Raw genomic sequence first — 26,646 nt, forward strand, 5'->3', positions numbered from 1 at the left:
TTTCACACAAAACTCCTCAGGCAGAGATCTCCCGTTAAATGTTTAACAGCAGCATTAAAAATGAGCTCTTAGAGTAACATGGAAATTTACATTACCATATGTAAAATAGATAGCCAATGGGAATTTGGTGAATGGCTCAGGAAACTCAAACAGAGGTTCTGTATCAGTCTAGAGGGGTGGGCTGGGGCAGGAGATGGGAGGGTGGTTCAAAAGGGAGGGGATATATGTACACCTCTGGCCGATTCAACCCCACTCCAGTACTCCTGCCTGGAGAATCCCAGGGATGGAGGAGCCTGGTAGGCTGCAGTCCATGGGGTCGCGAAGAGTCAGACACGACTGAGCGACTTCACTTTCACTTTTCACTTTCATGCATTGGAGAAGGAAATGGCAACCCACTCCAATGCTCTTGCCTGGAGAATCCCAGGGACAGGGGAGCCTCGTGGGCTGCTGTCTATGGGGTCGCACAGAGTCAGACACAACTGAAGGGACTTAGCAGCAGCAGCAGCAACAGCATAGCTAATTCATGTTGAGGTTTCACAGAAAAAAACAACAAAATTCTGTAAAGCAATTATCCTTCAATAAAAAAAATTTTTTTAAATGAGCTTAGTATTGTTCTTTTTCTCATGGAAAATATCTTGCCAGTTGTATTTACTGTATGTTTCAGTTAGTTTCATCTCTTATCAGGTTAAGGAAGTTTCCTTCTGTTTCTAAACCTAGTCTATCAGAACTGCTTACTGAACTTTATCTAATAGTTTTTTTGTCATCAATTTGGAAGGAATGATGATAAAGTTGAAACTCCAGTACTTTGGCTACCTCATGCGAAGAGTTGACTCATTGGAAAAGACTGATGCTGGGAGGCATTGGGGGCAGGAGGAGAAGGGGACAACAGAGGATGAGATGGCTGGATGGTATCACTGACTCGATGGACCTGAGTCTGAGTGAACTCCGGGAGTTGGTGATGGACAGGGAGACCTGGCATGCTGCGATTCATGGTGTCGCAAAGAGTCGGACACGACTGAGCAACTGAATTGAACTGAACTGAAGATGATTATACTGTTTTCCTCCTCTGGTTATTAATGTAGTGTTAATGATACAATGTGGTGACTGAATAATAACAACGATACTAACAGATTTCCTAAGGTGAGGTCACCCTTGAATCTATAGCTGTAATATACTTTTGGGTTTGATTTGCTAGTATTTTATTTGGGATTTTACTATTAGGTGATGAGAAGGGCCTACTGCTTTCTTTTCTTGTGCTATCCTTTTTGCTGTGAGAGTTAATGCTACTTTCAAAGAGTATCTTCCTGCATTTTTTCTTTCCTCTGGAAATGATGTATAACAGGAATTATCAGTTACTTTAAAGTTTTATAAAACATCTGGCCCTTTTAAGGATGTACCTTTTTGACAACTTTTCCTATTTCTCCATCAGCTACTGGATTATCAAGCTTTTCCATTTCTTCTGACCATTTCAGTAACTTATATTTTCCTAGGAAATAATCCATTTCATCCAATTTCTAGGCTATGTGGCATAAAGTTGCACATACTATTCCATTACAAGACTTTTATCTTGGTATTTATAGAGTAGTCTATAGCTTTGTTTTAACGTTTGCTTCTAGTTCGTTTTCTTCTTAATCAGACTTGCCCAGAGTCTGCTAATTTTTTATTTTACTCCAATTGTTTTGGTTTCTATTAACTTATAACTTTCTATTTATCATTCCTTCATTCTATTTTATCTGACTTTATTTCGTTGTTTTAAATCAGGTGAACTGAATACTTTGTTCACTCAGTTTTAATCTTCCTTATTTACTGATTTTTAATTTTTATGAATTTCCCACAAAATTTCACATTGGCTTTACTGACATTACATTGTGCTCTCAATTTAATTTACTTCTAAATTGTGTGACTTCAGTTATGACTGTCTCTTTAAGCTATTTAAAAGCTATGTCTCTTCCTTCCAAACACACACACACAAATGTAGGTGTTTTGTTTCAAATTTATGTTTTAGTTTGTTCTGTTTTTATTTTGGAGGGAGTTAAGGCACCCTATTTCCAGTCATTTCTACGGCACTGTGATCAGAAAACACAACCTGTTTGGTTTTTGCTTTCTGAAAATCTACTGATTTTCTTTGTGGCACAAAACATGTTCACTTTGAGGGACTATTCCATGTACTGGGAAAGCATATATACTCTCAAGAAGTAGACTGAGAAATGGAAAGCCACTGAATACCAACAGCTATTTTTTCTCTCCAAAACTACACTTTATTTCTTCAACACATCTGATTCATTCTTCTCTCTATGCATAAATTTTTTAATACTTAATTATTTGAATCCCACCACCCTGAATGGGAGCAAAGCTTCTGTGTCTACCGGCCTAAGCATTCCAGTCGCCAGTGGCCCAAAAGCAAATTCCTAGGCAAAACAACCCAACCAGCTCCACCTGAACTAGAGGTCCATCTTCAACTACTCAACTATGGCCAGGAAAACCAAGATCGTTAAGATTTTTTAAAGCTCACCCACAGCCAGGTCTCCTCTACTCCAGGGACGTGGAAGAACTATACTTCTTTACTGCCTTGCAGTTAGGTAAAACCAAATGACTAGTTCCCACTACTGAAGCTAGGTAACTGCCGGTTACAAGGTCCGCCCACGGTCTCCTCCCTTCCATAGCAACCAAGAAAGCCATGTGTTCTGAGAAACAGCTACAGATGGTAGAACCTCTGTCAGGTTTTCTCTCAACTGCTTATACTTGACCTAACTTGACTATGGGATGAGAAGCAAACTTCACTCTGTCAAGCCACTGGAATCGGAGAATTGTTTTCATTACTGAGGCATAATTTAGCCTATTCTGATTAATAGTGTCCCCTTGATCACTACCTCCCACAGCTGCAGGGAGGTCAAGTTCTCTGATATATAGTCTATTTATAATAAAATTGACATCTCTAGTACAAATGAAATTTGAAGAAGAGAGTCTTTCTTTTCTATAGTCTCCAAATTTTTTCTAAACATGGCATATATTGTTTCCATAATTAAAGAAAAATACTCTTTAAAGAGCTAATAACAGTTTCAACGGAATGAGTACTTAAGTATTAGAAACTTGGCAATTATCTGGTCTAGTCCTGACCACTTCCATTCTAGAGAACAGAGAACTAAAAAGCATGTCCTGAATGAGGTTATCCAATGCTATATACCAGACTAAGGATAACCACTCAAGCCTCTGGATTAGTCAGTTAAGATAACACATTTTAAAATTTATTTCCCCATTAAAAAATATACTTTCTATGATTTTCCATGGGTCTATTTCTCTACTTTATTCTAATTTTTTAATTTTTACATATCTTACCACATTCTCAACCTACATAAGCTTAGGTCCTCTACTAGCCATTCTACTAGGACTCTAAACTTTTCTTTCCTAGCACCAATACCACACTGTCATGGCAAAACTGGGTGGGTTTGGGTTTTTTTTTAATGCTAATCTCCCCCATTAAAGCATAAGCTCCATGAAAGCAGAACTCAGGGCTGTTTTCATTCACTACTGTGTAACCAAGTCTGGATAGTTTTTAGTCTATAACAGTTGCTCATTATGTACTTTTCAAGTTGATTTATACTTTACAAGTCTTGGGCTTCCCTGGTGGCTCAGAGGGTAAAGCGTCTGTCTGCAATGCAGGAGACCTGGGTTCGATTCCTGGGTTGGGAAGATCCCCTGGAGAAGGAAATGGCAACCCACTCCAGTACCCTTTCCTGGAAAATCCCATGGACGGAGAAGCCTGGTACAAGTCTTAAAGACTTAGAAATAATTACCAAAACTAAATTGATCATCTCAGAATTGTCTATGCTTCCTCAAAAAGACTTTCTTTCTCCTTAGAAAAGTTAAAGGCTCTATGGAAGGGCCAAGAAAATGAGAGGCTTTCATAAATGGTACTGAAGCCTCCTAGAAATCAAGTAAATTAGGACTCAAGTTTTGGGAGGCAAGGGAAGTGAAGTTAAGTGAAGTCACTCAGTCGTGTCTCTTTGCGACCCCATGCACTGTAGCCTACAAGGCTCCTCTGTCCATGGAATTTTCTAGGCAAAAGTACTGGAGTGGGTTGCCATTTCCTTCTCCAGGGGATCTTCATGACCCAGGGATCGAACCCAGCTCTCCGGCATTGCAGGCAGACGCTTTACCATCTGAGCAGGGAGAGTTAAAATGTACTAGTAAAAAAGTACAACTATTGTGGTCAATCTTACCTTTCCTCCTATAAAGGGATAAAAACATAAACTAAAATTCCTCCCCCCAACCCCACCCAATAAAACTTGAGACAGGAAATCTCATTTTAATTTCTTGAGATGGACCCTTAAGTTGTTTATTTGCAGCCTTTCTACTTTAAAAATATATATTTCTAAAGCTATAACATTTCCTCCAAGTATAGAATTAACTGTATCCCCAAATTTGAAATGACATGTATTTTAATTATTTTTGAATCCAAAATAATTTTGAATTCTTTTGTAATTTCTTATTAGACCCATGTGCGGTTATTTAAAAATGCAATCTAATTTCAAAGGTTTTCTCATTATTTTTTGTTACTGATTTCTAATTTAATCCCACTACCATCAGAGGGCACTGCGAATGATCTCAATCCTTTGATATTTTTTGAGGCTTTTGCTTTAAGGACACAGTGGGTCATACTCTATCCTTACTGGGTGTGATGTTCTCTATTAATTAGGTTATGTATTTTGTTGCAATATCTGACTTTCTGTATCTTTACTAATTTTTTGTTTGCTAGTTTGATCAGCAGTCAGTGTGGTTATGGTCCTTAATCTAAAATTTTAGTTAACTTATACAGTGCTTATAGTGGGTCAGATACTAGTTCTAAGATACAAAATATATATATATATGCTCCATGGAAGCAAAACTATATATATAAAAATAAACAACCACTCCAGGAAGCAGAAGCCATTAGTCCCATTTTACAGATGAGGAAATAGACGCAGAGATGTTAGTTTACCAAAATGCTGATAGCCCAGCTAGGAAGAAGCAGAGTTGAGATTTAAACCCAACCAGAGTCCACGTTCTTAATACTAGATATTTATAACACATGATCCTAGGATAAAATGTTTTCCCTCAAGTAGAAAAATATTCCATTGAAACAATAACCCCCCCTCAAATGGTTAAGAACTATGTTTTTATTAGAAATGATTAACATATAAATGTTTAAAAGATATAAATATTACAACCTCCAGTATCAGGGCAAACTATGCAAAAAATATGGACAGAAAAACCAGACTGAGAATTACACTAAATGTCAACAATGGTTATTATGAGGCATTGGAGACGCTCCCTTTTTGTTCTACTCTCCCCTGTTTTCTGAATCCTTGACTATGTATCACTCTTACAGTAAGTAAAAGCCAAAGAGCATTCTATAACCACCAACTTGAGTGCTTTGTCTTAATTTTCAAGAGATAAAAATGTTGGCAAGACAAATTCATCAGAGATAACTGGATGCTAAACAGTGCTTTGTAAACTATAAAGCCATTCAGATGTTAGTAATTATAAACATTTCGTCTTACCCTTTTCAAATTTCAACTGTTTTTAAGCGCCCGATGATTTTAAAAATTAAATGTTTTGTCTAAACAAATTCATAAGAGTTGATTTTTGAAGGGCAGAACATTAAATTACCACACATCCCTGAATACTAACAAAAACGAAAGCAACCAACAAATTCACAACAGTATCACACTCTTCTAGTGTCACTGAAAATCCCTTGATCCATAATTTAATAAAATGCTGTTTCAGTGCTGACGATATAAATAGGAAACTCAAATTTAACCCCCCAAAAGTGATCTGCTATTTTTGGAAAAGTATTTTTATAACTCCTTAAGAAAAGGGAATAGTTCATTTAAAGATGATTTAATACACATTGTAACATTATAAATGTCCATATCATAATTAGCTTAGTCTATTTAGGATACATTTCCCTTTCAAAGTTTCTTTTGCTATTTCTGCAGCAGAACCTACGAACAAAGATCGCACAGCTGCCTCGCAGATGTATAATTTCAGTGTTTAGATTCCATTCTTCCTAGCTTCATTCTGCAAGAGGTTTTGGATTTTCTATTTCCATATGGTTTTTGACCTCCCTCAGTTTAGGTTCTACCTCCCCACATCTTACTCTATTTTAGTCAATTACTATAGAAAAACACTTCAAATTTGAAATGTCTTAGTTTTTTTTAAAACTTCCACAGCTGAAAAGAGGAGAATATACAACAAAAAAGATGGACAGATAACTAGAATAGGACAGCCAAATTTCCAAAACTTTGTATTTCTATTTAGGTAACTCCCCTCTCTATCCCCTAAATTCTAAGTTTCTTGTATTTCAGGTTCAGACATACAAGCTTAATGTATGAACAGAATTTCAGCTTTACTCACCTAATTTCATCACATTCTTAAGTTATGGCAGAATCATTAAGCAGTAAGATTTTTTTTAAAAAACTTATACTATGTATACCAAAATGTTTGCAGATGTCACCTTTGAGTAGTATGAATATAACAGATTTTTACTTTTTTCTCGGGGCTTCTCTGTATTTTACATTTGTTCAGTAAGCACTACTTCTGTAACTAGGAGGCAAAAAAGCCTTGTTTGTTTTAAAGAAAAACCTTCAAGGAAGAAGATTCAAAAAAGTCTACATATCATAACCACTTATACAAAAAATTTTTATGGAGCAACATAAACAATTTAATAATATTCCAGAGGACAGTCTCAGCAACATTAATAGCTAAAAACCAGGTTTCATTTCTCAACCCATTTGACTCCAAAGTCTTCCCCCAGATGAGCTTCTTCACTTTCATTTTCAACTGATGTGGCAGTATTTTTAAATCTTTTTTCTTCCTGTTCTCTCACAAGATAGATTTTAAGTGTATTCTAAGAAACAATACAAATAGCAATTATGTTTTACAAATATCTACCCAATTTCAACTACTTTAGAGTAAAAGCCATGATAAAACTGTGAAAAAAAAGCTTGTCTTTTTTTGATCATCATCAACAAAAGCTTGATCATCATCAACAAACTTATGTCTTAGAAATGAGATATACAATAGAGCACTAATTTTAAAAAATGTTTAGAAAAGGGTTCTGGATGTTTAGAAAATAACTGTAATCCACTGACCTTTTACTATCCTTTTCTCTACAATGCAAAGGAAACATTAGGCCCAGCAAAGAATGCCAATCAAAAAGTTACCCATGAGAAGTGTCAAACAAATCTTAAATATTAAAAATAGAAGCGGGATCAATTATTCAAAGTCAATCAAATTTAACCCATCAAATATAAATACATTTAGACCTTGAGTGGAGAACATGTTTTACCAGGTACCTCAGGCCAACACTACAGCAAACTCAGGCAAACTGACCTTCTCCTTGTGGAGAACACAGAATACAAACAGGCAAAAATACAGTAAAACACGTACCTGACTGTGTGCAGTTCAGGTCTCCATATTAAAATTACCCTACTCCATCTGAGAACAAATATAACTTTGTGGTCAAGAACACAGATTCTAAAGTCAGACTACTTGGGTTTGAATCCCAGCTCTGCCACTTACTTATTTAGCTGTTCAAACCTTGACAAGTTATATAACTTCTGCGCCTCGTTTTTCTCATGCGTAAAAAGGAATAGAAAACAATATCTGTATCATATAATACTTATAAGGATAAATGGCTTAACATGTACAAAGTACGTGAAATAGGGCCAAGTACACAGTAATATTAGGTATTATTTAATCTGTCTTGATCTTGTATTTATTCTATTGTTCTACATTACTGAAACTGAAACCCATTTACCTTTTACATGTGAAAAATGAGTAAAAATTAATTTAAATTTATAAACTGAAAATATCATATACTAAGTAAAATATATTAAACTGATGCTTTTTATCAAGTCATTGTTACTTTAATGGCATCATCGACTCAATGGACGTGAGTCTGAGTGATAGTGAAAGACAGGGAAGTCTGGCGTCCTGCAGTCCATGGGGTCACGAAGAGTTGGACACAACTGAGCAACTGAAAAACAACGTTTCCAAGGTTCAATAAACTCCGACTCCATAACAACTAAGGAATAAGATATTTTAATTAATGTTCCAATTTAAAAGATTACCATATTCAGTTTATAAATCTGAAAGTTACATAAAGCATCCTTAATACTACATTATACTGAGCAGAACTGAAATACACTTGAAAACAGACACATTAGGAAAATCAAACGATTGTGTATATACCCTAACAGCTTTTATGGAGAGAAAAGAATGAGTTCTGGTGTCATGAGGGGCTTTAGTAGGAACTTAAGCTGATATTTGTGTAACTTTAATAAAGGGTCTGAAATTGGTAAAAACACGAGAAAAGGTTTTATTTTTCTCCAGTTTCTACTCCAAACTGTGATTTGCCCAATTTCCTTTTCCTAGTCCTTGATGGCATCTGGAACAATCCCTTCTGTTCAAAAGTCCAGCCCCATTTACTGATATTGAAATCTTTAATCCTCAGTCTTTCAATCACCTCCTTCATCTCCAAATTCAGGCTTCGCCTATGGTCCAAGAGAGTTCAACAGAGGAAGGGGTGAGGTCTGGTCTCTTTGTGGGATGGGGCGTAGGGACAGGACAAAATAAACAGCTCTGGATCTGAGCTCCCAGGAGTTTCTGTGGCTGCTGCCGCCTTCCTGGCTGATGGGAACCATACTGTCTGTATCACAGGTAGTCATATGGCGACTGTTCTTCTGGGGACAAGCTGGAACTTTCTGATAACTAAGGAGTGAGAAGCTCTTACCCCTGCACATTCCTAGCTAAAGATCTGCTTCGACTCTCCCCTCTCCAGCAGCCCAAGCCCTGTCAAAATGACTGAAGCCTGGTTCCATTCTGCAGTATCACTTGAACTCAGAGAAATTCAAAACAGACACAGGCTATTCCACTGTCACCGTCTCTGTCCACAGTGAGCTTTCTCTCCAGTTTTCTTTATCCCTTTTTCAAACAGGCACAGATAAACCAATCAGGTGCATAATGACTACTCGTCTAGGTAATGAGATGTTCTGCTCTACTTTTGCTGGTACTCCAGCAAAAAAAAAAAAAGGTGGTGGGGAGAAGAAGGGTATTTATAAGAAAACAGATGACTTTTAAAAGATTCAAGATTCACCTTTAGGGGAATACATGGAAGAAGTGATCTTTCTGTGACAATGGCAGTTCAGGTGTGATATCTGCTTTTCTTCTTTTCCTCTCTAATGAGAAGAGTCAATCTTCCCTGGTTTTGAAACTCGAGGAAAAAAATTAATACCAACTGACTTCTGAGAGCCTCTGCTTCGGGGCGGGGGGAAGCCTATTATCAAATGCCTTCAGCTCAAAATAACTGTTATGCTACAGTGGCATAATCTGGACCCACTTCACCATCAACACATACAAACACCTGGACGCTTACTCTGCACAAAGCACTGAACTAGTACTGTTGGTGAGACAAAACTTTTTAGGACAAAATTCAACCAAGGAGCTTATAAAACAGAGCATAAGACAACTTAAACTTTTTATTCTCTTGTTTTTTAATACTTTTACAAAAGCAAATGAGTTTTTATACATCACAAACAACAGTAAAACACAAATGACAAATAAAAAAGCAAATGCAGTGTGCCAAAGAGCGAGCCGACACCCACACAAGAGTCTACAGATGAGCACAAAAGACTGGATTAGAAAAATGAGCCAAGGACAGAGAGATGCAAAGTGCCAAAAAAACTGCTCAACCTTATTCATGAGGTTATGATGATTAGACTATGATTAAAACTATAATGCTGTGTGTGCAGCTGGCAGACTGGCAAAAATGCAAACAGACGGATGTTACTGTGAAGAAGGGAGGGGAGAACATATGCAAACACGTGGTTGCAGAGTGAATTGTTATGAAGATTTCGCAGTGCAGTTTGGCACCATATCAAATCTGTATGGCTTCTCTTACAGTAAATGCATTTCTAAGAATTCATCCTATAAAATAAAAATACTCTCAGAGGATATGTACAAGCACCACAGCATTGTCTGTAATGCCAAAAAATTGGAAACAATCTAAATATTCATTGGTAGCTGATTACTACATTAAATTAAGGTGTATTTGTAAAAGGGAATACTACTCGGCTACTAAAAAGAACAACAAAATTGATATTTACTGACATAAAAGACTCCTGCCACATATTCAGTGAAAACAAAGTTACAGAAAATGATGCATAGTATGGCCCCATTTTTTGCAAACAGGGAAAGGGATTAAGAGGAAGAAATGAAGACAGTGGAAAAGAAAAATTATCTTTATATTACTTTTAATAGCAGTAATCTCTGGAGCACAGGGCAGGATTACAGAAGACATTGACTTTCTACTTTCGGGCCGTGACTGTTTGACGTTTCAACACAAATATGTGTAACTTCTTTAAACAGAAGAAACAAAAGTTCTTTAAACAGAAAAAACAAAAGAGGTCGTCTATGGCGCCAGACAGGGAAACGACACTGGAGCTTCACCTGATTAAAAACTGAGAAGGCTTACAGTGAAGAAATTTAACGTAGTTAATGATACACAAGAAACACCAACTCCCTGCAAACAAAAGTACAGAAGAGCCAACTTTTAGCCTTGGACCACTGAGGACAGCTTCACAGAGAGACAGGATTCTCGCTAGACTTTGAAGAACTATGATAAGCAAAGAATGGGGGGAGGAAAGGCAGCACCCTACAATATAATGCATACTTAAGAACTTTTAATAGCCACATTAAAAAAGCAAACAGAATCAAAAATGCATTTATTTAACCCAACATATTCAAACAGTAGCAACATGTAATCAAAATGTGTATGTAAAGGTGTTTTACCTTCTTTTTACTGCACCATCTTCAAAATCCGGTGCAGACTTCAGACTGGCCACAGTCTGAATATTCAACCACCACACGCGGCACCACAGTGGACACTGCAGATCTAACGATTCCGAACTCACATCCAGAACTGGACATTTAGGTGACAGAGGCTAATAAAAGAGCACTGGGGAGTGAACGAGGCAGAAAAGGCAGGAGGGGCCAGAGAAGAAGGCCAGTATGGGACAATCTGAATTTTATACTGTAAGCAAATAAGAAACCAGAAAAAAATATTTAACAGGTAGAGATGATCACTAAAGCACTATTTCAGAAAGATTAACTTTTTTCTTTACTCAAGATACACACATATAAATACAGCAAGCAAGTCTTTTTCTCAACATTTTTTTGTTATGTGAAAGATTACTGAAATTGATACAATAAAAGTTATCTGTCATCAAGTGATAGCATTTTGTTGACCTGATATATAGACACTGTTCAAATATTTTTATTTCATGACATTTTTAAATGATTTTTTTGAAAAATAAATAAATTCAAGAATCTCACCAAAAGTTAATAGCCTTAACTTCAGTATTTCCCAACAGGACCTCCTTTCAGCTAGAAATCTAAATATTCTTTGTTAAATACAAATTTAAGACATTCAAGATTTTATATTCCTGAAATATATTAAAAAAATTTTAATTTCAAGTAAGAAAGCTACCCACAAATCTCAATATACACAAAACAGCATGACAACCATGAAGTCTCCTCCAGATTTAACTTCAATATTGAGAGCCTGTAACATTTCAGATGGTTGAGGTAAATTATTTATCTAAAGAAAAAAAAAAAAAGCTCAAAAGAAGAGATAGGAAAGCAGGGCATGGAAGAATACCACTGGTCATATGCCATTTCCTTTGTTACCTGAAATGACCGCCAGGGCAGAAAAGTGACTTTTCAGCTAAAAATCAGAAATCCAGTGATGTCATCAGGACCAAAAGCAATTTCAGTAACTAACCACTCTGCATTACAGTCATGTAACTTTATTCTTTTAAGCAGAAAACAACATTAAAGCTTATCAACTCCTTTCACTTTTTAAGACAAGGAAACAAAGATCCATATAGAGTTAAATACAGTATCCAAGACTGCACAGTTAGCTTAGTGGTAATACCAGTGCTATATAGATGTTAGTTTACAAAACTCAAAAGCCAGGGCTCGAGTGTTTTGCGGCTTCTTGAAAATTTTTCAAATTTCCCAAACTGTCCACAACAGGTATACTATTTTTGTAATTTTTTAAAAAGCAAAAAATGTTTGCTTTAAAAACTACTAAATAGTGATACTTCCAGGAACACTCTCCTCTCCTTTCCAGTCCAAGGTCTCACTGTACCGGCCACCTTCTCAGGAAAGCCTCCAAAAGCACCTGCACCCTAAACAGACCAACTTCCCTTACTACTCTTGTAAGCCACCGGTCCTTCTGCTTTGTAGATCTTAATGTAACTATAATCAGATAATCATTTGTGAAGTTTTTTAATGTCTATCTTCTCTATCTAGGTCTTAAATTGCTATTTCTCAGGGCTGTTCTAGAGTCTCTGCTGTTATATACCAGGAGTTCCTGACATGAGGTCTGTAAAACAACCATGAAATTATATACTGTTGTTGGTGTTGTATATAACAACAATCATATACTGTTGTTGACTCAGTTGCTAAGTCACGTCTGACTCTTTGAGACACCATGGACTGCAGCAGGCCAGCCTCTGTCCTCCACCATCTCCTGGAGTTTGCTCAAATTCATGTCCATCGAGTTCGTAATGCTATCTAACCATCTCACCCGCTGCCACCCTCTTCTCCTTTTGTCTTTAACCTTTCCCAGCAACAGTCTTTTCCAGTGGCTCTTCCCATCAGGTGGCCAAAGTACTGGGGCTTCAGCTTCAGCATCAGTCCTTCCAATGAATATTCAGGGTTGGTTTCCTTTAGGATTGACTGGCCTGATCTCTTTGCTGTCCAAGGGACTCTCAAGAGTCTCCTCCAGCACCACAATTTGAAAGCATCAGTTCTCTGGCGCTCAGCCTTCTGCATGATCCAACTCTCCCATCTGTACACAACTACTGAAAAAACCACAGGTTTGACCAGACAGACCTTTGTCAGCCAAGTGATGTCTCTGCTTTTTAATATGCCACCTAGGTTTGTCACAGCCTTCCTTCCAAGGAGCAAGCGCTGTTTAATTTCAAGGCACCAGTCACCATCTGCAGTAATTCTGGCTCCCGAGACAATAAAATCTGTCACTATTTCCACTTTTTTCTCCTTCTACTGCCATGAAGTGATGGACGCCATGATTACTGGATGCTGTAATCTTAGTTTTCTTTTTTAATGTTGAGTTTCAAGCCAGTTTTTTCACTATACTTTCACCTTCGTCAAGGTGAATTTATTTACTTAATTACTATATTTGTGTATTTTTCTTCAGATACTCAAAAAATATCCTTGAAAGGGGTTAAGAACCTTTAAAATAGTGGATTTATGTCATTTACCCACCTAGATAGGATCACCAAGTCAACGGACATGAGTTTGAGCAAACTCCCAGAGATAGTGAAGGTCAGGGAAGCCTGGCACGCTGCAGTCCAGTGGGTCCCAGAGTCAGACACAACTCAGTGACTCAACAACAGCCTACTCAGAGCCACCTTTCTTTGAGCAAACAACCACTTGCCCACTTCACACGGCTCCAAGAAGGCTGTCAATCCCTGACTGCTTCCGTGGGCACATAAGCCAGTTCTGGCAATGACCGTACCCTGCATTCCGTGTGGACTCAGTAACAATCTCTCCATGCGACAGAGCACATGCACCTGGGAAAGAAGTGCTTTTCCCTCTCCCGAACCTACGCAGTAAGGACCATGTAACCCTGGAGCTACCAGTGGTCCTCGCTGCAGATCAAAGTACCTACTGAAATCGAGACAAAAAAAGTGGTAATAAAGCAGAGAAGACAGATTCCCAATTACATCATCTGAACACTTAGATCCAGTCATATTTATTTCTAGTCTTTTCCCAAAAATGGGTTTGGGAGGTGGTTGGGGGGAGCTTTCCCCGCTTTAAGCTAATCTGAGTTAGTTCTGTCACTTGCAAACAAAGGTCACTTTCGAGAGCCACCTAGTTCCCACTGCTGGAATATACAATGTATTCAATTCCAGATGTCTATCTACCTCCAACTCAAACCTCTGTCAAACTCCAGACCTATAAATGCAACTTGCAAGTAGAAATTTCCACCTGGTGTTTCAGAGGATCAAAACTATTTTCCTGCAGAAATCAGGTCTCCCCCTACTTTTTTCATCTCAGTTAACACACATCTACCTTGCCAGGATTCCAATCTAGGAACCTGGGAGTTACCTGACAGCCCCACTCCTCCTCTCCTCCACAGCTAATTACCAAGTCCCATCCATTCTACACCCTAATTACCTGTCACCATCCTAAGTGTGAACAAGGATGAACAGCTTCCCTACACGTTTCAGTGTCTTTGGTCTTCCCTTCTCCAAACTGATTATCCACTATGTAACTTATCTCCAAAATTGTAAATTTGACTATTTTATCCCCGCACTTGACATACCCCTATTCTTCTTAAGTGAAGTGAATGTGTTAGGGGCTCAGTCATGTCCGACCCCATGGACTATAGCTTGCCAGGCTCCTCTGTCCAAAGAATTCTCCAGACAATAATAATGGAGTGGGAAGCCATTCCCTTCTCCAGGGGATCAACCCAGGGATTGAACCCGGATCTCCTGCATTGCAGGCAAATTCTTTACCATCTGAGCCACCAAGAAAGCCCTTCAAGGAACAGCCAATTATATACAGATAGAGCAATAGCCAAGCCCTACAGCTTCAGATGTTATTAGTGGTACGAAAATGTTTACAGTAAGAAAACAAAGTTCATCACAAATATAACAGAAGAGTAACAACGTGCATAATATCAGGCAGGATAGCTCAAATCCACAGGTTATTTTTTTAATTTTAAATTTGTTTTTTAATTGAAAGATAACTGCTTTACAGAACTGTGTTGGTTTCTGCCAAACATCAACATAAATCAGCCATAAGTATACATATGGCTCCTCCCTCCTGAACCTCCCTCCCACCTCCATCCACATCCCACCCCTCAAGGTTCTTACAGAGCCCTGGTTTGAGTTCCTCGTTGTCAGGCAGCAAATTCCCACTGGCTATCTATTTCACATATGGTAATATAAGTGTCCACCCGTTTTCAATAAAAAATACACAAGAATATCTTTCCTTATCTATTTAGCGTCTTTCCTTATCTATTCAGTAATTCATTAGTTCCATATTTAACTGCCCTCGACGGGCGCACTAAAGCGCAGGCGGCAGCGCCGGGCGCGCTAAAGCGCGGCCAAGAGGAGCTACCCCACGTCCGATGTCAGGGGCAGAAGCCAGGAGGACCCCATGCCCAAAGGGCGGTGGCCAAGAGGAGTTACCCCACGTCCGAGGTCAGGGTAGCGGCGGAGAGTGCCAGACTGCGACGGCGCAGGAACGGCCGAGAGGAGCTACCCGACGTCGGAGGTCCGGGGCGGCGGGGGGGGGGCGGGGGGGGGCGGGGGGGGGGGCAGCCGGCCAAGAGGAGCTACCCAGCGTCCGAGGTCAGGGGGGGCGGCCGAGAGGAGATACCCAGCGTCCGAGGTCAGTGGCAGTGGCTGGGAGGAGATACCCCACGCCCTTAAGCCCGAGGCCAGGGGCGGTGGCCGGGAGGACTAACCCCACGCCGTGGCTGCGCGGGCGCAGGAGGGCCTAGAGGAGCTATCCCACGTTGAAGGTCAGGAAGGGCGGCGGTGAGGAGATACCCCTCGTCCAAGGTAAGGAGCATTGGCTGCGCTTTGCTGGAGCAGCCGTGAAGAGATACTCCATGTCCAAGGTAAGAAAAACCCAAGTAAGACCATAGGTGTTGCAAGAGGGCATCAGAGGGCAGACACATTGAAACCATACTCACAGAAAACTAGTCAATCTAATCACACTAGGACCACAGCCTTGTCTAACTCAATGAAACTAAGCCATGCCCGTGGGGCAACCCAAGATGGGCGGGTCATGGTGGAAAGATCTGACAGAATGTGGTCCACTGGAGAAGGGAATGGCAAACCACCTAAGTATTCTTGCCTTGAGAACCCCATGAACAGTATGAAAAGGCAAAATGATAGGATACTGAAAGAGAAACTCCCCAGGTCAGTAGGTGCCCAATATGCTACTGGAGTCCATGAATCAGGGCAAATTGGAAGTGGTCAAACGAGATGGCAAGAGTGAATGTCGACATTCTAGGAATCAGCGAACTGAAATGGACTGGAATGGGTGAATTTATTTAACTCAGATGACCATTATATCTACTACTGCAGGCAGGAATCCCTCAGAAGAAAAGGAGTAGCCATCATGGTCAACAAAAGAGTCCGAAATGCAGTACTTGGATGCAATCTCAAAAACGACAGAATGATCTCTGTTCGTTTCCAAGGCAAACCATTCAATATCACAGTAATCCAAGTCTATGCCCCAACCAGTAACGCTGAAGAAGCTGAACGGTTCTATGAAGACCTATAAGACCTTTTAGAACTAACACCCAAAAAAGATGTCCTTTTCATTATACGGGACTGGAATGCAAAAGCCGGAAGTCAAGAAACACCTGGAGTGACAGGCAAATTTGGCCTTGGAATACGGAATGAAGCAGGGCAAAGACTAATAGAGTTTTGCCAAGAAAATGCACTGGTCATAACAAACACCCTCTTCCAACAACACAAGAGAAGACTCTATACATGGACATCACCAGATGGTCAACACCGAAATCAGATTGATTATATTCTTTGCAGACAAAGATGGAGAAGCTCTATACAGTCAGCAAAAACAAGACCAGGAGCTGACTGTGGCTCAGACCATGAACTCCTTATTGCCGAATTCAGACTTAAACAAAGTAGGGAAAACCACTAGACCATTCAGGTATGACCTAAATCAAATCCCTTATGATTATACAGTGGAAGTGAGAAATAGATTTAAGGGCCTAGATCTGATAGACAGAGTACCTGATGAGCTATGGAATGAGGTTCGTGACACTGTACAGGAGACAGGGATCAAGACCATCCCCATGGAAAAGAAATGCAAAAAAGCAAAATGGCTGTCTGGGGAGGCCTTACAAATAGCTGTGAAAAGAAGAGAAGCGAAAAGCAAAGGAGAAAAGGAAAGATATAAACACGTGAATGCAGGGTTCCAAAGAATAGCAAGAAGAGATAAGATAGCCTTCTTCAGCGATCAATGCAAAGAAATAGAGGAAAACAACAGAATGGGAAAGACTAGAGATCTCTTCAAGAAAATCAGAGATACCAAAGGAACATTTCATGCAAAGATGGGCTCGATAAAGGACAGAAATGGTATGGACCTAACAGAAGCAGAAAATATTAAGAAGAGATGGCAAGAATACACAGAAGAACTGTACCAAAAAGATCACGACCCAGATAATCACAATGGTGTGATCACTGACCTAGAGCCAGACATCCTGGAACGTGAAGTCAAGTGGGCCTTAGAAAGCATCACTACAAACAAAGCTAGTGGAGGTGATGGAATTCCAGTTGAGCTATTCCAAATCCTGAAACATGATGCTGTGAAAGTGCTGCACTCAATATGCCAGCAAATTTGGAAAACTCAGCAGTGGCCACAGGACTGGAAATGTCAGTTTTCATTCCAATCCCAAAGAAAGGCAATGCCAAAGAATGCTCAAACTACTGCACAATTGCACTCATCTCACACGCTAGTAAAGTAATGCTCAAAATTCTCCAAGCCAGACTTCAGCAATATGTGAACCATGAACTTCCTGATGTTCAAGCTGGTTTTAGAAAAGGCAGAAGAACCAGAGATCAAATTGCCAACGTCTGCTGGATCATGGAAAAAGCAGGAGAGTTCCAGAAAAACATCTATTTCTGCTTTATTGACTATGCCAAAGCCTTTGACTGTGTGGATCACAATAAACTGTGCAAAATTCTGAAAGAGATGGGAATACCAGACCACCTGATCTGCCTCTTGAGAAATTTGCATGCAGGTCAGGAAGCAACAGTTAGAACTGGACATGGAACAACAGACTGGTTCCAAATAGGAAAAGGAGTACATCAAGGCTGTATATTGTCACCCTGCTTATTTAACTTATATGCAGAATACATCATGAGAAACGCTGGACTGGAAGAAACAAAAGCTGGAATCAAGATTTCCAGGAGAAATATCAATAACCTCAGATATGCAGATGACACCACCCTTATGGTAGAAAGTGAAGAGGAACTAAAAAGCCTCTTGATGAAAGTCAAAGTGGAGAGTGAAAAAGCTGGCTTAAAGCTCAACATTCAGAAAATGAAGATCATGGCATCTGGTCCCATCACTTCATGGGAAATAGATGGGGAAACAGTGGAAACAGTGTCAGACTTTATTTTTCTGGGCTCCAAAATCACTGCAGATGGTGACTGCAGCCATGAAATTAAAAGACGCTTACTCCTTAGAAGGAAAGTTTTGACCAACCTAGATAGCATATTCAAAGGCAGAGACGTTACTTTGCCAACAAAGGTTCATCTAGTCAAGGCTATGGTTTTTCCAGTGGTCATGTATGGATGTGAGAGTTGGACTATGAAGATGGCTGAGCGCCGAAGAATTGATGCTTTTGAACTGTGGTGTTGGAGAAGACTCTTGAGAGTCCCTTGGACTGCAAGGAGATCCAACCAGTCCATTCTAAAGGAGATCAGTCCTGGGATTTCTTTGGAAGGAATGATGCTAAAGCTGAAACTCCAGTACTTTGGCCACCTCATGCAAAGAGTTGACTCATTGGAAAAGACTCTTATGCTGAAAGGGATTGGGGGCAAGAGAAGAAGGGGACGACAGAGGATGAGATGGCTGGATGGCATCACTGACTCGATGGATGTGAGTCTGAGTGAACTCTGGGAGTTGGTGATGGACACAGAGGCCTGGCGTGCTGTGATTCGTGGGGCGCAAAGAGTCGGACACGACTGAGCGACTGATCTGATCTGAGTCCACCAAAAGATGGATTCCACTAATCATATGATCTCCTTAAGACAATACTCTAGTGCCTTCTTCAAAACACATTACTGGAGATCTTTGAAAACATCCTTTTGTTTCTTTTCGATTTTTAGAACTCATAGCCTTTTAAAGTATTAGCTGTACAGCACTATTCCCAGTAGTTAAGACATGGAAGCAACCTAAACACCCATCCACAGAGGAAAGGACAGGTGTGGTGCGTGTACACAATGAAATACTACTCAGCCATGAAAAAGAGTGGACTAACGCCATCTGCAGTAACATGGATGGGCCTGGAGGCTATCATACTAAGCGAAGTAAATCAGACAAAGTCAGATAGCATATGATATCACTCACTTGTGGAATCTACAATAGGACACAAATGAATTTACCTATAAAACAGAAGCAGATTAACAGACTAGAGAATAGCCTTGCTGTTGCCAAGGAGTAGGAGTGTGAGGGAGGGAAGGATTGGAGTTTGGGATTAGCAGATGCAAACGACTATATAGGATAGATAAATAAGATCTTACTGTATAACACAGGGAACTATATTTAGTACCCTGTGATAAATCATAATGGGAAAGAATATGTATGTATAACCAAATCTACACTCTGCTGTAGAGCAGAAATTAACATATTGTAAAGCAACTATACGTCAATAAAATTTTTTAAATGTTGGCTATAAAACTGACAAACGTAACTATGATTTAGAAAATTATCCAAATATTTACAATTATTTTTATATTTACTTTTTAGAAAACTAAGTATATGATGATTGTTAATGATGATATATAAATACTGGATATTGTCTTTAAAATAATCCACAAAACGGGCTATCACAACTCTACCACAATTCCCCCTTATATAATCTGTGCCATTTTGTGAAAATTATCAGCGCTTTAGAAACCTGTCATTTCAGAAAATGAGCAAAAGAAATGAAGACGAAAATCTGGGGGGAGTCAAAGTACCTCACGATCAGGCTGGCATACCCAGTTGTGAAGAGATCCCATCCAAACATATAAACGCTTCTCTATGGTGCATGAAACATTCGACTTGCTCAAGAGGTTTAGCGAGCACCCTCTCTATTCACCATAACAGTAGGGCTATAAACCCTTCCCACATAAATGTGGTTTAAATTCTTCTTCCCAACATGTTCGCTAAAGGAATAGGAGTTTTGATAAGTAACAGAAATCCTACTCATTAATTCTAAAGCACATATATTTTCCATATCTTAGCATTTCTGAAATGAAGGTGCAATCCATGGCTTCTTAAAATCAACTAGAAGCATATTTTCTTTATAAGCGGTCTATAAAATGAGGGTGTATCTTATAGTTGGCATAATTCAACACAATTCAGCATTTAATCTTATAAGTATTAAAGAGTTGGACTGACCCGGTCAATAATGACCTTGAGGTTTTAAAACAGCATTCTAAAAGCATAAACACTAATAAAAAGTAGAAGAGGGAAGAAGGAAACACTTTCTAGATCAAAATTTAGCCTGAAAGGAAATTCATTTTCCTTTCTCTCCATGGCTCCCTGCTCCTAAGATCCAAAAGTCCAATCAATACTACTAATAATTGATGTGAAACTGCTGCTAGGCCAGATAGGGGCCTTTTGCAAAGCCAGTTACAGACCCATTCTACAGGCTTAGGAGCAGAGCTAGTATTTGTATAAAAAGTGCTGTAAAAGATCAAATGACGCACAAAATTATACCTTAACATGTGTACATATATAACTATACACGAATTATATTTCAATAATGTTGCTTATTTAAAAAGACAAATGAGTGGCAAAAGCCACAAACTTTCAGTTATAAGACATCTAAGTACTAGGGATGTAATGTACAACAATATGATAAATATAATTAACACTGCTGTATGTTATATATAAAAGTTGACAAGAGTAAATCTGAAGAGTTTTCATCACAGGAATAAAACTTTTTTCCATTCTTTAATTTTGAATCTATATGAAATGATGGATGTTCACTAAACTTACAATGATAATCGTTTCATGATGTATGGAAGTCAAATTGTTATGCTGTACACCCTAAACTTAGTGTTGTATGTCAATTATATCTCAATAAAACTACAAGAAAAAAAAGACGAGTAAAAATGCAAGAAGAAAATATTAGATTAAAAGACTTCATACCTTTAGAAAACCCTTTCCTTCACAAAGAGTTCATCCAGAAGAAGAAAATGAGGAAGACTTCAAAAAGAGTTGGAATCTGAAATGGGGCTTGAAGAATGGGCAGGACTTGTACATATGACAATCAGCCATTTATTCATCCAAGTAGATGGAACAGTTATAAGCAACAACAGAAGCAGCAGGGAAAGAACATGGGCAGGAAGCAAAAACAGTGGAAGATACATGACGTGAAGTTGCTCAGTCACGTCCGACTCTTTGCAGCCCCATGGACTATAGCCTACCAGGCTCTTCAGTCCATGGAATTTTCCAGACAAGAGTACTGGAGTGGGTTGCCATTCCCTTATAAGAATCTGGCAAATCTGAGGCGAATCCCAAGAAAACAATTTCATTTAACAGAAGACACTGGAAACTTCTGAGTAGGGGAAATGAAAAGGACTCAAGATTAATTTAGGCAGCGATGCCTAAGATAACCTGGATAAGGAAGTAAAGGCAATAAAGTCATAACATTAGTCCAGGTGGGATGGGAATCTGCTTCAGTTAGCAGAGAAAAAAAGACTGAAGAGGGAAAATTATGAAATATACAAAGATATACATAGGACATAATATTGTATACGACTATAGCAAACTAAACAATTTAAAGAAAAATGAACTTTGTGAAAACCAAACAACACTAGATTTGAAAACTTAATAAATACATTTCTGGAAAAATATTAAACACTAAAATTCACACAAGAAATAGAAAACCTACAAAGATCAACTGCTATGTAGTAAGTTGAAATGGTATTCAAATTCCTTTCCAGGGAAAAAAAAAAAATCTAAGCTTGAATGCTCTTATAGGTGAGTTCTGTCAAACTCTCAAATAAAAGATAATCTCAGTCTAAACTGTTTCTGAAAAGAGAAAAAGGACTAAAGTGGTCCAAGTCATTTTATAAATCTATTATAACCTTGATACCAACGTGTATTAAGAACTGAACCAGAGCTGGCATGAAGAGAGAGAAAAGTGGCAATACCATGAAAGGAGAACCACCAGATGCTGACTAGACACGGCTGATGGGACGGGGAAGGGTCTGCGTTTGGGGAAACGTGGACAGAAGTAAGGAGCACCAGGGAAAGAGGTGTGCTAAGAACACGGCCTGAATCAGCGGGAGCGATATTCGTAGAAGGGCAGAAAGAAATAGAGAACTGAGACGAGAATTATTCACACAGAAGGGTCTGAAATAATAATGTCAAAAGACCAGAGAAGTATGAAAAATGATCTGAAAAGTGAAACTTGGAGAACACTTAGATCAATCAGAAGGACGACCAGAAAGTGGAAAGGGGGCAAAGAATAACAAAGTCAGTATAATGCCAGAGAAGCCCTAGTTTCATCTAGGAAATTCATATTCATCCTTCAGAACTGTTCACAGGGCCCCAAAGTAACAATTTCAAGAAGGCCTTCTAAGATTCTTCCAACATAAACCATCACTAGGTCAGGTCCTCATTTTAAGCTCTTATAAATACTCTGCACTTTAATTATACAATTACATTTAATTACAGAATTCATGTCTGCTTCAGTAGACTCTAAGCTCCATGAGGGAAAGGCACCCTGTCTGTCTTTGCCTTCTGCTGCCTCCTGTGTTATGTTAAAATATAGTATTTGTTGAATACAATGGGCAGAAGAAGGACAGACAAGGAAAGGCATTCCAAGAATGATGGGTTGAGGCTGAAAGCTACAAAAAGTTCAAGTTGACTTAGAAAGGAGGCCCAAAAGTGTTTATTAGGTTACAGGTGACCTTTGCGAAGGTGAAATTCAGATACCAAGGGTTAAAGAAATGAATAGATGGTCAGGAAGTCAAGGCAGGAAAAGTAAATTACTCTTGGTAGTGTCTCGAGTTAATTTTATGGAATGAATTTTAATTTCACTTTAGTTTTGCTCTATTTTTAACGAACATGTACTACTTCTATAAGGACAATTTTTGTTGTTGTTAATATGATTTGAAAAGATAAAGCAGCAACAAGCAGGTGGAGGGAGTAGTGAATAAAAGGGTAAACAAGTACTCTAAGAGAGTAACAAACTCCATTAAGTAGGAAAGAAAAGAAAAAACTGAAATATGGTATTAACTAGGAAGAAGGAAAAACATATTCCTCCACTAAGACGGAAGGAAAAGACGACGATGATAAAAGGAATCCAGTAAATTCTGGAAGGAGCTCCCACTGGAAACCTCAGTGTTCTCAAGAAAGGATGTGAAGTGAAGCGAGTAGAAAAAGTTTCAAATGAGTTCTACAGAGAATGCGCAGGGCGGGGGAACCCAAAACAGAAGCGCCACACAGGTTCTATTAAAAGGGCATTCTAAATTTCAGTTGGCCTTTGGTAAAATTTCATCCCTTTTCTAGCTCAGAACTGCCCTAGTTTAGCTTTAATTTTAAATATTTAAATTCTAGTTCACAAACTATTTCAACAACTGAAAATTGATAGGCATTAATACATTCTACTTTAATTCCGACTTGAACTGCCCTTTTGAAATAAATACAATAAAGGAGTTGTTTTCAACTCAAGCAACAAAATAGCGGTCATTTCAATTATGAGTGAACTGAAAAGCGCTCCTAAACTTAAGAGTGTTTGCAGAGAAAGGCTTTTTGTAATTGTTGCTGTTTAACTCTTCGCGTGCCTCACTCTAACAGATTTCGAGTAACAGAGAAAATCTTGGGTTCAAATCTCAGCTCACTTAGTCAAGTTATTCAACCTCTCTCCGTCTCGATTTCCTCTTCTTAAAAAACGAGGAATACAATAACCAGGATTATCCTAAGGATTAAATGACGTAACACAGGTGAACGTGCCAAGTTCGTACTATGTCCTCAGAACAGTTTGCTAACCGTTTGAAAGAGAAAACTCGCAGCACTTAGACCAAATTAAAACATTCGAAAGCCTGAAAAAGCACAAGTCACAAAACGTCAGACCCTAACACACAGCACAGTATTTTTCTTCCCTGACGCAAGTTATTTTTTTCTTGCCAAACCTTTCCACTAGGAGTCTGGAAAGAGAAAAAATGGGTTACAGTCAACCCAGCATAAAGTTTTCAGAAACTGAAGTGCAGAATCACAACAGACATGGCAGCGGAAGCAGCGCAGGACAACAGGTGAACCTCCGAGAACCCTGGCACCTTCCCGCGGGAAAGTTTTGCACGAGGGTTGGCAGTTTCTCCAGGCTCGACCGCCCCATGAAACAGACATTCGTTTTCTTTTTTTCCTTTTAGAAACGTAATAGACAAATCGTGAATATCACTCTCGCCGCTCCCGGGCAAGGGAGGTGAGCGCCTTTCCCATTTAAGGATTCAAGAATCGTCCTTGGTGGCGGCTTTCCCCCACACCGCCTCCCCAAACTCTGCCCGAAACTCGGGGGTGGGGAACAAAGAGGGGCCCGGAGGCGGGGACGTCGCAGGGGGCTGCCGGGGGCCCGGGTCTCCCGCAGGGCTGGGCCCGGGGCGGCAGGGCCCAGTCTGCCGCGGCCTGTCACAGCCTGGGCGGCAGAGACCCCCACGGGGCAGCCGGGCCTGGCGGCCCCCAGCTCGGGCCTCCCGCGCGCGCCTGGCTCCCCCCGAAACTTCGCCTGCGGCCCGCGCCGGCCTCCCCGGCGCAGCCGGCCTCCGCCGCCGCGCACACGCACTCTCCGGGCAAGCCAACTCACCCGAACCCTGGGGAACTCATCCTCCAGCTCTCGGCGCGGAGCGGGGTGGGCGCGGCGAGGCGCGGGGGCGAGGCAGGGGGCCCGGCTCGGCCTCCGCCCGGGGCGTGCAGCGGCCCCAGCCCGGTCGCCCCTCGCGCGGCCGTACAATCCTCGTCTCGCGCGGACGGACACGCCGGAGTCCGATCCTTCCTCCGCCCTCCTCCCTCCTCGCTCCTCCTTCGCCCAGCGCCAGCAGGCGGATTCCAATCTCGGCAGCCGCCGCCGCCGCCGCCGCCGCCGCCGCCGCGGACACTCGCACGGGAGGGAGGGGTGGGGGGCGGCGCGGGCGCGGGGTACGGGGGGAGGGGCGGGCCTCCGCGAGACTCGGCGCAATGCTCGCGCACTGGGAGGGCGCCCGCTCCGCCCGGCCGGGGACGCGAAGAGAGCCGAGCGCGCGGCGGAAGTGCCCGAAGGGTCTGTGGGGCTAGGCGCCCTGCTGCCGGGGAGGAGGGCTGGCCGCCGGCAAGGGGGCGCCGGGCTGCCGTAGGGAGGGGGGCTTCTCCTCCGCGCGGCCCTGCCGGCCCCTCCTCACCGAGACGCCGCATCGCCGCCTTGGCGGGGCCGGCCAGTCTCCGGAAGCCGGGTGGAGAAGACGCCGTGCGCGCGTCGCACAGGACTGAGTGCGGTGGAGCGGCGCAGATACCGCCGCTGCGTGCTGCGCGCTGACCCGGCCCCCCGCACTGCCGGGGCTCCGGGGTTCCTTCGTGTGGCCCCCTCCCCGGACAAACTCTAAAGCTCTACCAAAAACTCTTAACACGTGAGGGCAGGTCAGCGCTGGCGGAGTAAGCCTGGTCGCTGACAATTCACACGCCATGGCGGAGAACTGCCCGACCGTGGTGGTAGTCGTTGCGACAAAGAAACGTACAAACCACAGTCCAACTATTATTTACCCGTAGCTCCCCGGCCTCTCTTTCTGGGCTCTTTGCCAACCTACAGAGGCGCAGGTAGGGGGAGTTGAGGGGAGAGAAGCATTTTCGCGTCGATCCAGGAGCTGTGAGGCCTGGCCCGCCCGGGAACCCTAGGATGGAGCCCGTGAATGCCAAAGGCATAAGTTGAGCAGCGGTGTTAACCCAACAGAACTGAAGTCAGCGCACTATAAATATTGTTCCCGTCTCTGGTTTCGCTCACTCTAGTGACCTCGGATACCCTCCGAGTCTGAGTCCCTCCATTTGGAAAACGTAAATAGTTGTCAGTCCTTTTTTCTCCCCATTCTTTGGAAAATGCCATTACAAGTATTCAGTGTCCTGTACGTAAAGAGTCTTGGTCTCTTTTTAACAACCAAATGTGACCTTGATCTCTTTGGTAAGTCTTTCAACGAATGCATGGCATTAAATTATCTCTCTACACAAGATACTCTTTTTTTTTTTTTTTTTTAAGTTACCTTTATAAACTATGGGTAAAAAAGAGACAAGGAAAAGAATGTGCCAAGCCCTGATATTTGTTTTCACACACATTCTCCCTTAAGAGATGTTTAGATTCCAGAGTATTCCCTTATATTCCTGTTTAAATGGCTAAAATCCCTTCCATTCTTGTTTAAAGTTTGGGTTTTTTTTTTTTTTTTTTTTGGTCCATCTTTCATTCTGTTCCCCACCAGTCGCTTTTATCCACCTTTGACCTTAATGGTTCAGATACCTTCTGTAATTCCAAATTATCCACCTTTGCCCTTATGCCTCAGACGCCTTCTGTAATGGCAAATTATTTTTTCAATTCTACTTATTCTGTCATTTTTTTTCCTGAACTCTGTACTGTCTCAGGTTTGAAAGTCATGGATCTTGCTATGCAGGATGAATGTTTGATACATGAGTTTCCCTGCATCACCTAAAATTTGTCACTTTTTCAAGTTTACTACATAGGACACCACTTTTATGTCAAGGGATAGGGTGGCCCTTTTGCTTGAGGAGATTCAGACTAATTAGCCAAAGAACTCATTGATGTAATCTGAGCAATGGGTCATGGCAGAT

At 40.8% G+C, this 26,646-nt stretch overlaps 1 protein-coding gene across 7 annotated transcripts in view; it reads right to left on the minus strand.

Annotated features, from left to right (window-relative positions):
* Positions 1 to 25,727, minus strand: part of BMPR1A (bone morphogenetic protein receptor type 1A) — a 143,038-nt gene extending 117,311 nt beyond the window's left edge. For 3 of the 7 annotated variants that reach the window (XM_086381152.1, XM_086381147.1, XM_086381151.1), the window contains exon 1: positions 24,647 to 24,861. The gene's annotated coding sequence lies outside the window, so the exon portion shown is untranslated. Of the gene's footprint in view, positions 1 to 2,512; positions 2,669 to 24,646; positions 24,862 to 25,217; positions 25,354 to 25,575 lie in introns of those variants that run through there. The other 4 variants (XM_086381149.1, XM_086381150.1, XM_086381148.1 and 1 more) reach the window with 4 other exon arrangements.
* Positions 25,728 to 26,646: the final 919 nt, after the last annotated feature.

The sequence above is a fragment of the Bos grunniens genome, chromosome 28, assembly GCF_055505025.1.
Source record: "Bos grunniens cultivar Pamir isolate PY7600 chromosome 28, Bosgru_T2T1.0, whole genome shotgun sequence".
In the NCBI taxonomy this organism is placed as follows: domain Eukaryota; kingdom Metazoa; phylum Chordata; class Mammalia; order Artiodactyla; family Bovidae; genus Bos; species Bos grunniens.